At 37.5% G+C, this 9,460-nt stretch overlaps 1 non-coding gene across 1 annotated transcript; it reads right to left on the minus strand.

Annotated features, from left to right (window-relative positions):
* Nucleotides 1–1,279: 1,279 nt before the first annotated feature.
* TRNAW-CCA (transfer RNA tryptophan (anticodon CCA)) lies at nucleotides 1,280–1,351 on the minus strand. The gene has a single exon. It is a non-coding gene; the product is annotated as a tRNA-Trp (tRNA).
* Between the last annotated feature and the right edge of the window lie 8,109 nt (nucleotides 1,352–9,460).

Below are 9,460 nucleotides of genomic sequence, written 5' to 3' on the forward strand. Positions count from 1 at the left end.
TGCACTTCTGGTCAGCTGTACAAATTAATAATTTTCATTAAGGGCATATTATTGGTTTCCACCACAGTTTTATAACATTCATATGAGCTTCCAATGGACTATTTCAAACTGATAATATCACCAGTAGAACTTGGGTGAATGTAAAACACAGCTTGTATCATATGAAGAAATCCTAAACAGTTTCATGGTGTTTACCCTATGTTTCAGGAGATGATCAGGAGTATTTCAAATGTAGAAATGTGTTGCTCATTACATAAAATGCTAAGATTGTAAATGTTTTCTTCAATTTATTTAATTAAAAAAATATTTCTACAGGTAAAACTGTTGAACAAGGGGGCACCCAGATTTGAACTAGGGACCTCTTGATCTGCAGTTAAATGCTCTGCCACTGAGCTATACTCCCAGTTCTGAAAAGTGGACCTTTATTAATTCAGTAATATGTACAAAGTGCAAGCAACATGCAATCACCATCAAAGCAATGCATTTTCAGCCACCAAACCCTCCTTATAAGTATATGGGGTGCGAAGGATGTCCTTTATCTGCCTTGGTAAAATACAGTGAGATTTCCATTGCAAGAATTCATACATTTCGTATCACATGTAGATCTTGGAACATGGAAAAAAAATCTTTTGTCAAATGCACATATTCTGCAAAATGTAACTGCTTCTCTACTGCAGCTTGTTGATTCTGTGCAAAGAGCATAGTTAAACCCAATTGTTCATTGTTTTATATGTGAAATGATGATATATCCTATTGTTTCTTACAGTACATTGGGTTGAAAAACATTTTAACAGGATGTATTGACGAGGGTATATGGTTATGAAACAGGGACTTCTTGAAAAGCACTCCTACGCTCTACCACTGACATAAACCCTTGAATGCTGAAAACTGCCCTTTTTTAAAAAGGTGATAGAGTGGGTGACTGTATGGAACTTGTAGAACTAATGACATCAGTGCACCTCTGGTCAGCTGTACACATTAATGCATTTCATTAAGGGTATATAATTGGTTTCCACCACAGTTTTATAACATTCATATGAGCTTCCAATGGACTATTTCAAACTGATAATATCACCAGTAGAACTTGGGTGAATGTAAAACACAGCTTGTATCATACGAAGAAATCCTAAAAAGCTTAATGGTGTTTACCCTATGTTTCAGGTGATGATCAGGAGTATTTCAAATGTAGAAATTACATTACATAAAATGTTAAAATTGTAAATGTTTACTTCAATTTATTTAATTAAAAGAAGATTTCTACAGGTAAATCTTTCGGACAAGGGGGCACCCAGATTTGAACTGGGGACATCTTGATCTGGAGTCAAATGCTCTACCACTGAGCTATACCCCCAGTTATGAAATGTTCACCTTTATTAATTCAGTAATATATACAAAGTGCAAGCAACATGCAATCACCATCAAAGCAATGCATTTTCAGCCACCAAACCCTTCTTGTAACTATAAGGGGTACACAAGATGTCCTTTATCTGCCTTGGTAAAATACAGTGCGGTTTCCATTGCAAGAATTCATACATTTCGTATCACATGAAGATCTTGGAACATGGAAAAAAAATCTTTTGTCAAATGCACAAATTCTGCAAAATGTAACTGCTCTCTACTGCAGTTTGTTGATTTTGTGCTAAGAGCATAGTTAAACCCAATTGTTCATTGTTTTTTTTATATGAAATGATGATATATCCTATTGTTTCTTACAGTACATTGGGTTGAAAAACATTTTAACAGGATGTATTGACTAGGGTATATGCTTATGAAACAGGGACTTCTTGAACTGCACTCCTACGCTCTACCATTGAGTTAAACCCTTGAATGCTGAAAACTGCCCTTTTTTAAAAAGGTGATAGAGTGGGTGACTGTATGGAACTTGTAAAACTAATGACATCAGTGCACTTCTGGTCAGCTGTACAAATTAATACATTTCATTAAGGGCATATTATTGGTTTCCACCACAGTTTTATAACATTCATATGAGCTTCCAATGGACTATTTCAAACTGATAATATCACCAGTAGAACTTGGGTGAATGTAAAACGCAGCTTGTATCATATGAAGAAATCCTAAACAGTTTCATGGTGTTTACCCTATGTTTCAGGAGATGATCAGGAGTATTTCAAATGTAGAAATGTGTTGCTCATTACATAATATGCTAAGATTGTAAATGTTTTCTTCAATTTATTTAATTAAAAAAATATTTCTACAGGTAAAACAGTTGAACAAGGGGGCACCCAGATTTGAACTAGGGACCTCTTGATCTTGAGTCAAATGCTCTGCCACTGAGCTATACCCCAAGTTCTGAAAAGTGGAACTTTATTAATTCAGTAATATGTACAAAGTGCAAGCAACATGCAATCACCATCAAAGCAATGCATGTTCAGCCACCAAACCCTCCTTATAAGTATATGGGGTGCGAAGGATGTCCTTTATCTGCCTTGGTAAAATACAGTGAGATTTCCATTGCAAGAATTCATACATTTCGTATCACATGTAGATCTTGGAACATGGAAAAAAAATCTTTTGTCAAATGCACAAATTCTGCAAAATGTAACTGCTTCTCTACTGCAGTTTGTTGATTTTGTGCAAAGAGCATAGTTAAACCCAATTGTTCATTGTTTTATATATGAAATGATGATATATCCTATTGTTTCTTAGAGTGCATTGGGTTGAAAAACATTTTAACAGGATCTATTGAAGAGGGTATATGGTTATGAAACAGGGACTTCTTGAACTGCACTCCTACGCTATACCATTGAGTTGAACCCTTGAATGCTGAAAACTGCCCTTTTTTAAAAAGGTGATAGAGTGGGTGACTGTATGGAACTTGTAGAACTAATGACATCAGTGCACTTCTGGTCAGCTGTACAAATTAATACATTTCATTAAGGGCATATTATTGGTTTCCACCACAGTTTTATAACATTCATATGAGCTTCCAATGGACTATTTCAAACTGATAATATCACCAGTAGAACTTGGGTGAATGTAAAACACAGCTTGTATCATATGAAGAAAACCTAAACAACTTAATGGTGTTTACCCTATGTTTCAGGTGATGATCAGGAGTATTTCAAATGTAGAAATGTGTTGCTCATTACATAAAATGCTAAGATTGTAAATGTTTACTTCAATTTATTTAAGAAAATATTTCTGCAGGTAGAACAGTTGGACAAGAGGGCACCCTGATTTGAACTAGGGACCTTTTGATCTGCCATGAAATGCTCTAACCCTGAGCTATACCCCCATTTCTGAAATGTTCACCTTTATTTATTCAGTAATATGTATAAAGTGGAAGCAACATGCAATCACCATCAAAGCAATGCATTTTCAGCCACCAAACCCTCCTTATAAGTATATGGGGTGCGAAGGATGTCCTTTATCTGCCTTGGTAAAATACAGTGAGATTTCCATTGCAAGAATTCATACATTTCGTATCACATGTACATCTTGGAACATGGAAAAAAAATCTTTTGTCAAATGCACATATTCTGCAAAATGTAACTGCTTCTCTCCTGCAGTTTGTTGATTCTGTGCAAAGAGCATAGTTAAACCCAATTGTTCATTGTTTTATATGTGAAATGATGATATATCCTATTGTTTCTTACAGTACATTGGGTTGAAAAACATTTTAACAGGATGTATTGACGAGGGTATATGGTTATGAAACAGTGACTTCTTGAAAAGCACTCCTACGCTCTACCACTGACATAAACCCTTGAATGCTGAAAACTGCCCTTTTTTAAAAAGGTGATAGAGTGGGTGACTGTATGGAACTTGTAGAACTAATGACATCAGTGCACTTCTGGTCAGCTGTACAAATTAATACATTTCATTAAGGGCATATTATTGGTTTCCACCACAGTTTTATAACATTCATATGAGCTTCCAATGGACTATTTCAAACTGATAATATCACCAGTAGAACTTGGGTGAATGTAAAACACAGCTTGTATCATATGAAGAAATCCTAAACAGTTTCATGGTGTTTACCCTATGTTTCAGGAGATGATCAGGAGTATTTCAAATGTAGAAATGTGTAGCTCATTACATAAAATGCTAAGATTGTAAATGTTTTCTTCAATTTATTTAATTAAAAAAATATTTCTACAGGTAAAACAGTTGAACAAGGGGGCACCCGATTTTAACTAGGGACCTCTTGATATGCAGTCAAATGCTCTACCACTGAGCTATACCCCCAGTTCCAAAATGTTCACCTTTATTAATTCTGTAATACGTACAAAGTGCAAGCAACATGCAATCACCATCAAAGCAATGCATTTTCAGCCACCAAACCCTCCTTATAAGTATATGGGGTGCGAAGGATGTCCTTTATCTGCCTTGGTAAAACACAGTGAGGTTTCCATTGCAAGAATTCATACATTTCGTATCACATGTAGATCTTGAAACATGGAAAAAAAAACTTTTGTCAAATGCACACATTCTGCAAAATGTAACTGCTTCTCTACTGCAGTTTGTTGATGTTGTGCTAAGAGCATAGTTAAACCCAATTGTTCATTGTTTTGTATATGAAATGATGATATATCCTATTGTTTCTTACAGAGCATTGGGTTGAAAAACATTTTAACAGGATCTATTGAAGAGGGTATATGGTTATGAAACAGGGACTTCTTGAACTACACTCCTACGCTCTACTACTGAGTTAAACCCTTGAATGCTGAAAACTGCCCTTTTTTAAAAAGGTGATAGAGTGGGTGACTGTATGGAACTTGTAGAACTAATGACATCAGTGCACTTCTGGTCAGCTGTACAAATTAATACATTTCATTAAGGGCATATTATTGGTTTCCACCACAGTTTTATAACATTCATATGAGCTTCCAATGGACTAATTCAAACTAATCATATCACCAGTAGAACTTGGGTGAATGTAAAACACAGCTTGTATCATATGAAGAAATCCTAAACAGCTTAATGGTGTTTACCCTATGTTTCAGGTGATGATCAGGAGTATTTCAAATGTAGAAATGTGTTGCTCATTACATAAAACGCTAAGGTTGTAAATGTTTACTTCAATGTATTTAATTAAAAAAATATTTCTACAGGTAAAGCAGTTGGTCAAGGGGGTACCCAGATTTGAACTAGGGACTTCTTGATCTGCAGTGAAATGCTCTACCCCTGAGCTATAACCCCATTTCTGAAATGTTCACCTTTATTTATTCAGTAATATGTACAAAGTGGAAGCAACATGCAATCACCATCAAAGCAATGCATGTTCAGCCACCAAACCTTCCTTATAGGTATAAGGGGTGCAAAGGATGTCCTTTATCTGCCTTGGTAAAATACAGTGAGGTTTCCATTGCAAGAATTCATACATTTCGTATCACATGTCGATCTTGGAACATGGAAAAAAAATCTTTTGTCAAATGCACAAATTCTGCAAAATGTAACTGCTTCTCTACTGCAGTTTGTTGATTTTGTGCTAAGAGCATAGTTAAACCCAATTGTTCATTGTTTTGTATAAGAAATGATGATATATCCTATTGATTCTTACAGTGCATTGGGTTGAAAAACATGTTAACATGATCTATTGAAGAGGGTATATGGTTATGAAACAGGAACCTCTTGAAAAGCACTCCTACGCTCTACCACTGACATAAACCCTTGAATGCTGAAAACTGCCCTTTTTTAAAAAGGTGATAGAGTGGGTGACTGTATGGAACTTGTAGAACTAATGACATCAGTGCACTTCTGGTCAGCTGTACAAATTAATACATTTCATTAAGGGCATATTATTGGTTTCCACCACAGTTTTATAACATTCATATGATCTTCCAATGGACTATTTCAAACTAATCATATCACCAGTAGAACTTGGGTGAATGTAAAACACAACTTCTATCATATGAAGAAATCCTAAACAGCTTAATGGTGTTTACCCTATGTTTCAGATGATGATCAGGAGTATTTCAAATGTAGAAATGTGTTGCTCATTACATAAAATGCTAAGATTGTAAATGTTTACTTCAATTTATTTAAGTAAAAAAATATTTCTACAGGTAAAACAGTTGGACAAGGGGGCACCCAGATTTGAACTAGGGACCTTTTGATCTGCAGTCAACCCCTGAGCTATACCCCCATTTCTGAATTGTTCACCTTTATTTATTCAGTAATATGTATAAAGTGGAAGCAACATGCAATCACCATCAAAGCAATGCATTTTCAGCCACCAAACCCACCTTATAAGTATAAGGTGTACAAAAGATGTCCCTTATCTGCCTTGGTAAAATACAGTGAGGTTTCCATTGCAAGAATTCCTACATTTCGTATCACATGTAGATTTTGGAACATGGAAAAAAAAACATTTGTCAAATGCACAAATTCTGCAAAACGTAACTGCTTCTCTACTGCAGTTTGTTGATTTTGTGCTAAGAGCATAGTTAAACCCAATTGTTCATTGTTTTTTATATGAAATGATGATATATCATTTAGTTTCTTACAGTACATTGGGTTGAAAAACATTTTAACAGGATCTATTGACGAGGGTATATGGTTATGAAACAGGGACTTCTTGAACTACACTCCTACGCTCTACCACTGACATAAACCCTTGAATGCTGAAAACTGCCCTTTTTTAAAAAGGTGATAGAGTGGGTGACTCTATGGAACTTGTAGAACTAATGACATCAGTGCACTTCTGGTGAGATGTACAAATTAATACATTTCATTAAGGGCATATTATTGGTTTCCACCACAGTTTTATAACTTTCATATGAGCTTCCAATGGACTATTTCAAACTAATCATATCACCAGTAGAACTTGGGTGAATGTAAAACACAGCTTCTATCATATGAAGAAATCCTAAACAGCTAAATGGTGTTTACCCTATGTTTCAGATGATGATCAGGAGTATTTCAAATGTAGAAATGTGTTGCTCATTACATAAAATGCTAAGATTGTAAATGTTTACTTCAGTTTATTTAATTAAAAAAATATTTCTACAGGTAAAACAGTTGGACAAGGGGGCACCCAGATTTGAACTAGGGACCTTTTGATCTGCAGTCAACCCCTGAGCTATACCCCCATTTCTGAATTGTTCACCTTTATTTATTCAGTAATATGTATAAAGTGGAAGCAACATGCAATCACCATCAAAGCAATGCATTTTCAGCCACCAAACCCACCTTATAAGTATAAGGGGTACAAAAGATGTCCTTTATCTGCCTTGGTAAAATACAGTGAGGTTTCCATTGCAAGAATTCCTACATTTCGTATCACATGTAGATCTTGGAACATGGAAAAAAAACTTTTGTCAAATGCACAAATTCTGCAAAACGTAACTGCTTCTCTACTGCAGTTTGTTGATTTTGTGCTAAGAGCATAGTTAAACCCAATTGTTCATTGTTTTTTATATGAAATGATGATATATCATTTTGTTTCTTACAGTACATTGGGTTGAAAAACATTTTAACAGGATCTATTGACGAGGGTATATGGTTATGAAACAGGGACTTCTTGAACTACACTCCTACGCTCTACCACTGACATAAACCCTTGAATGCTGAAAACTGCCCTTTTTTAAAAAGGTGATAGAGTGGGTGACTCTATGGAACTTGTAGAACTAATGACATCAGTGCACTTCTGGTGAGATGTACAAATTAATACATTTCATTAAGGGCATATTATTGGTTTCCACCACAGTTTTATAACTTTCATATGAGCTTCCAATGGACTATTTCAAACTAATCATATCACCAGTAGAACTAGGGTGAATGTAAAACACAGCTTCTATCATATGAAGAAATCCTAAACAGCTTAATGGTGTTTACCCTGTTAGGCTACTTATAGGTTACCAATCCAATGATCTATTTCTCACTCTTGATGTTGGCCGATGGGTAACACAATCAAAGTACAGCCTACCTTGTCTTCGGAGCTGTAGGAAGTGATGAAAGTTCACCTGCCGCACTCTCCTCGCGCTTGTGATTAAAGCTCTTGGAGACCACAGCAGGGAAACCCTCGAAAGGGAAAAGACCCATGGCTGCTTGAGAGCGCTGGTCAATAGAAATTGGGGTGCGTGGCTAGAGAGCGTAGTTTGATCCCCAATGTCTAGCAGGTGTATTCTACTTCACGTGGAGGTAACTATAATATAAGGAGAGAATTACTAAGATGTTTTTGACGGGAGGTATGTCAAAGGATATAGGAAATGAGGATACCTTTCCGGACTGTATTTCTGTTAGAACGGGAGAATAGACGGATGGGAAGTCCTGCTGTTTGAAACACGCTTGACTCCTTTGGGTAAAGAGTAAGGGAAAAGAGAGGTTTGAAAGAAGGGAGTAGGAAGTCTTACTCAGAATACCTATTGAGGAGTTTAGTTTACCTAAGTTGACGAGGACAAGGTTCGTGACTTGTGGAGAAGGGGTTATGGGAAATGCAGTCTGATACCACGAATCCTCTTTAGCAGAAAGGAACACAACCTGAAAGGGTCGAGAATTACTAACAGCAAACAGTAGCCTGATGGGAGTCAAGTATCTGACGAGGTACGCGACCTACTTGAAAAGAATCTTCCTTAACAACGGGGAACGCTGCTTGAAAGGGTTCCTGCGATAAGCTCGGGCCGTGGGAGTACTCTCTGCGCTCGGTGGGCGCGGAGGAAAAGAAAACCTGGAAATATAAAGGAGTTTGAAAGGTAAGAAGCAGAGGAGTTGCGGAAAGGTAAGGAAGCAGGAGGAAAGTTCGGAACTATGCGATTACTCACGTAACGTAGCTACAGTAAGCAGTAGCAACGCACCCTCCTCCTGGCTTCTGCTTCAGATGTACCGTCTCCAGGAAAGAGGGAGGAGCCTCTTGTCCGCCATACTGCAGGACTAGACTGTTACTCTCAGTTCGATGCACCATTTTGGAAGAACTATACGTCAACTTGGGTTTAAAGCGATATGTTGACGAGATGTGACGCCAACGGTGCCAAACCGACCAAGTCCGCCATCGATGCATAACAGTATGCCCCCTTCCAAGGGGAGAACCCTCCGGTTTGCCCGGATGATTTCTGTAAAACAAGCGAACCAGGCGCGGGGCATGAACCGCTGAAGCGGGTTCCCAAGAGCGCTCAGCCACGGAATATCCCTTCCAGTCCACCAGGAATTGAAGAACCCCGCGATAGTAGCGGGCGTCACAAATTCCCGACACCTCGTATTCAGGTGCAGAGTCTAGCAAAACAGGGGTAGGCCTACCAGAGTGTTTAGGATGAAATTGACTCCTCACATCCAGTTTCAATTGAGACACATGAAAGGTAGGGTGAATGCGACTCCATGACAATGGTAACTGTAAACGATAAGCTGCTGCTCCCTTCCTTTCCAATACAGTGAATGGGCCATAAAATGTAGGTGACAATTTGGAAGGGACTAGTCTTCTGGGCAGGAACTTGCTTGCCAACCATACTTTATCTCCGATATTTATAAGCGGTGCTAGAGTCCGGTGTCTGTCCGCTTGCCT

This window comes from Ambystoma mexicanum, chromosome 4q (assembly GCF_040938575.1).
Source record: "Ambystoma mexicanum isolate Mex_15411 chromosome 4q, UKY_AmexF1_1, whole genome shotgun sequence".
NCBI lineage: Eukaryota > Metazoa > Chordata > Amphibia > Caudata > Ambystomatidae > Ambystoma > Ambystoma mexicanum.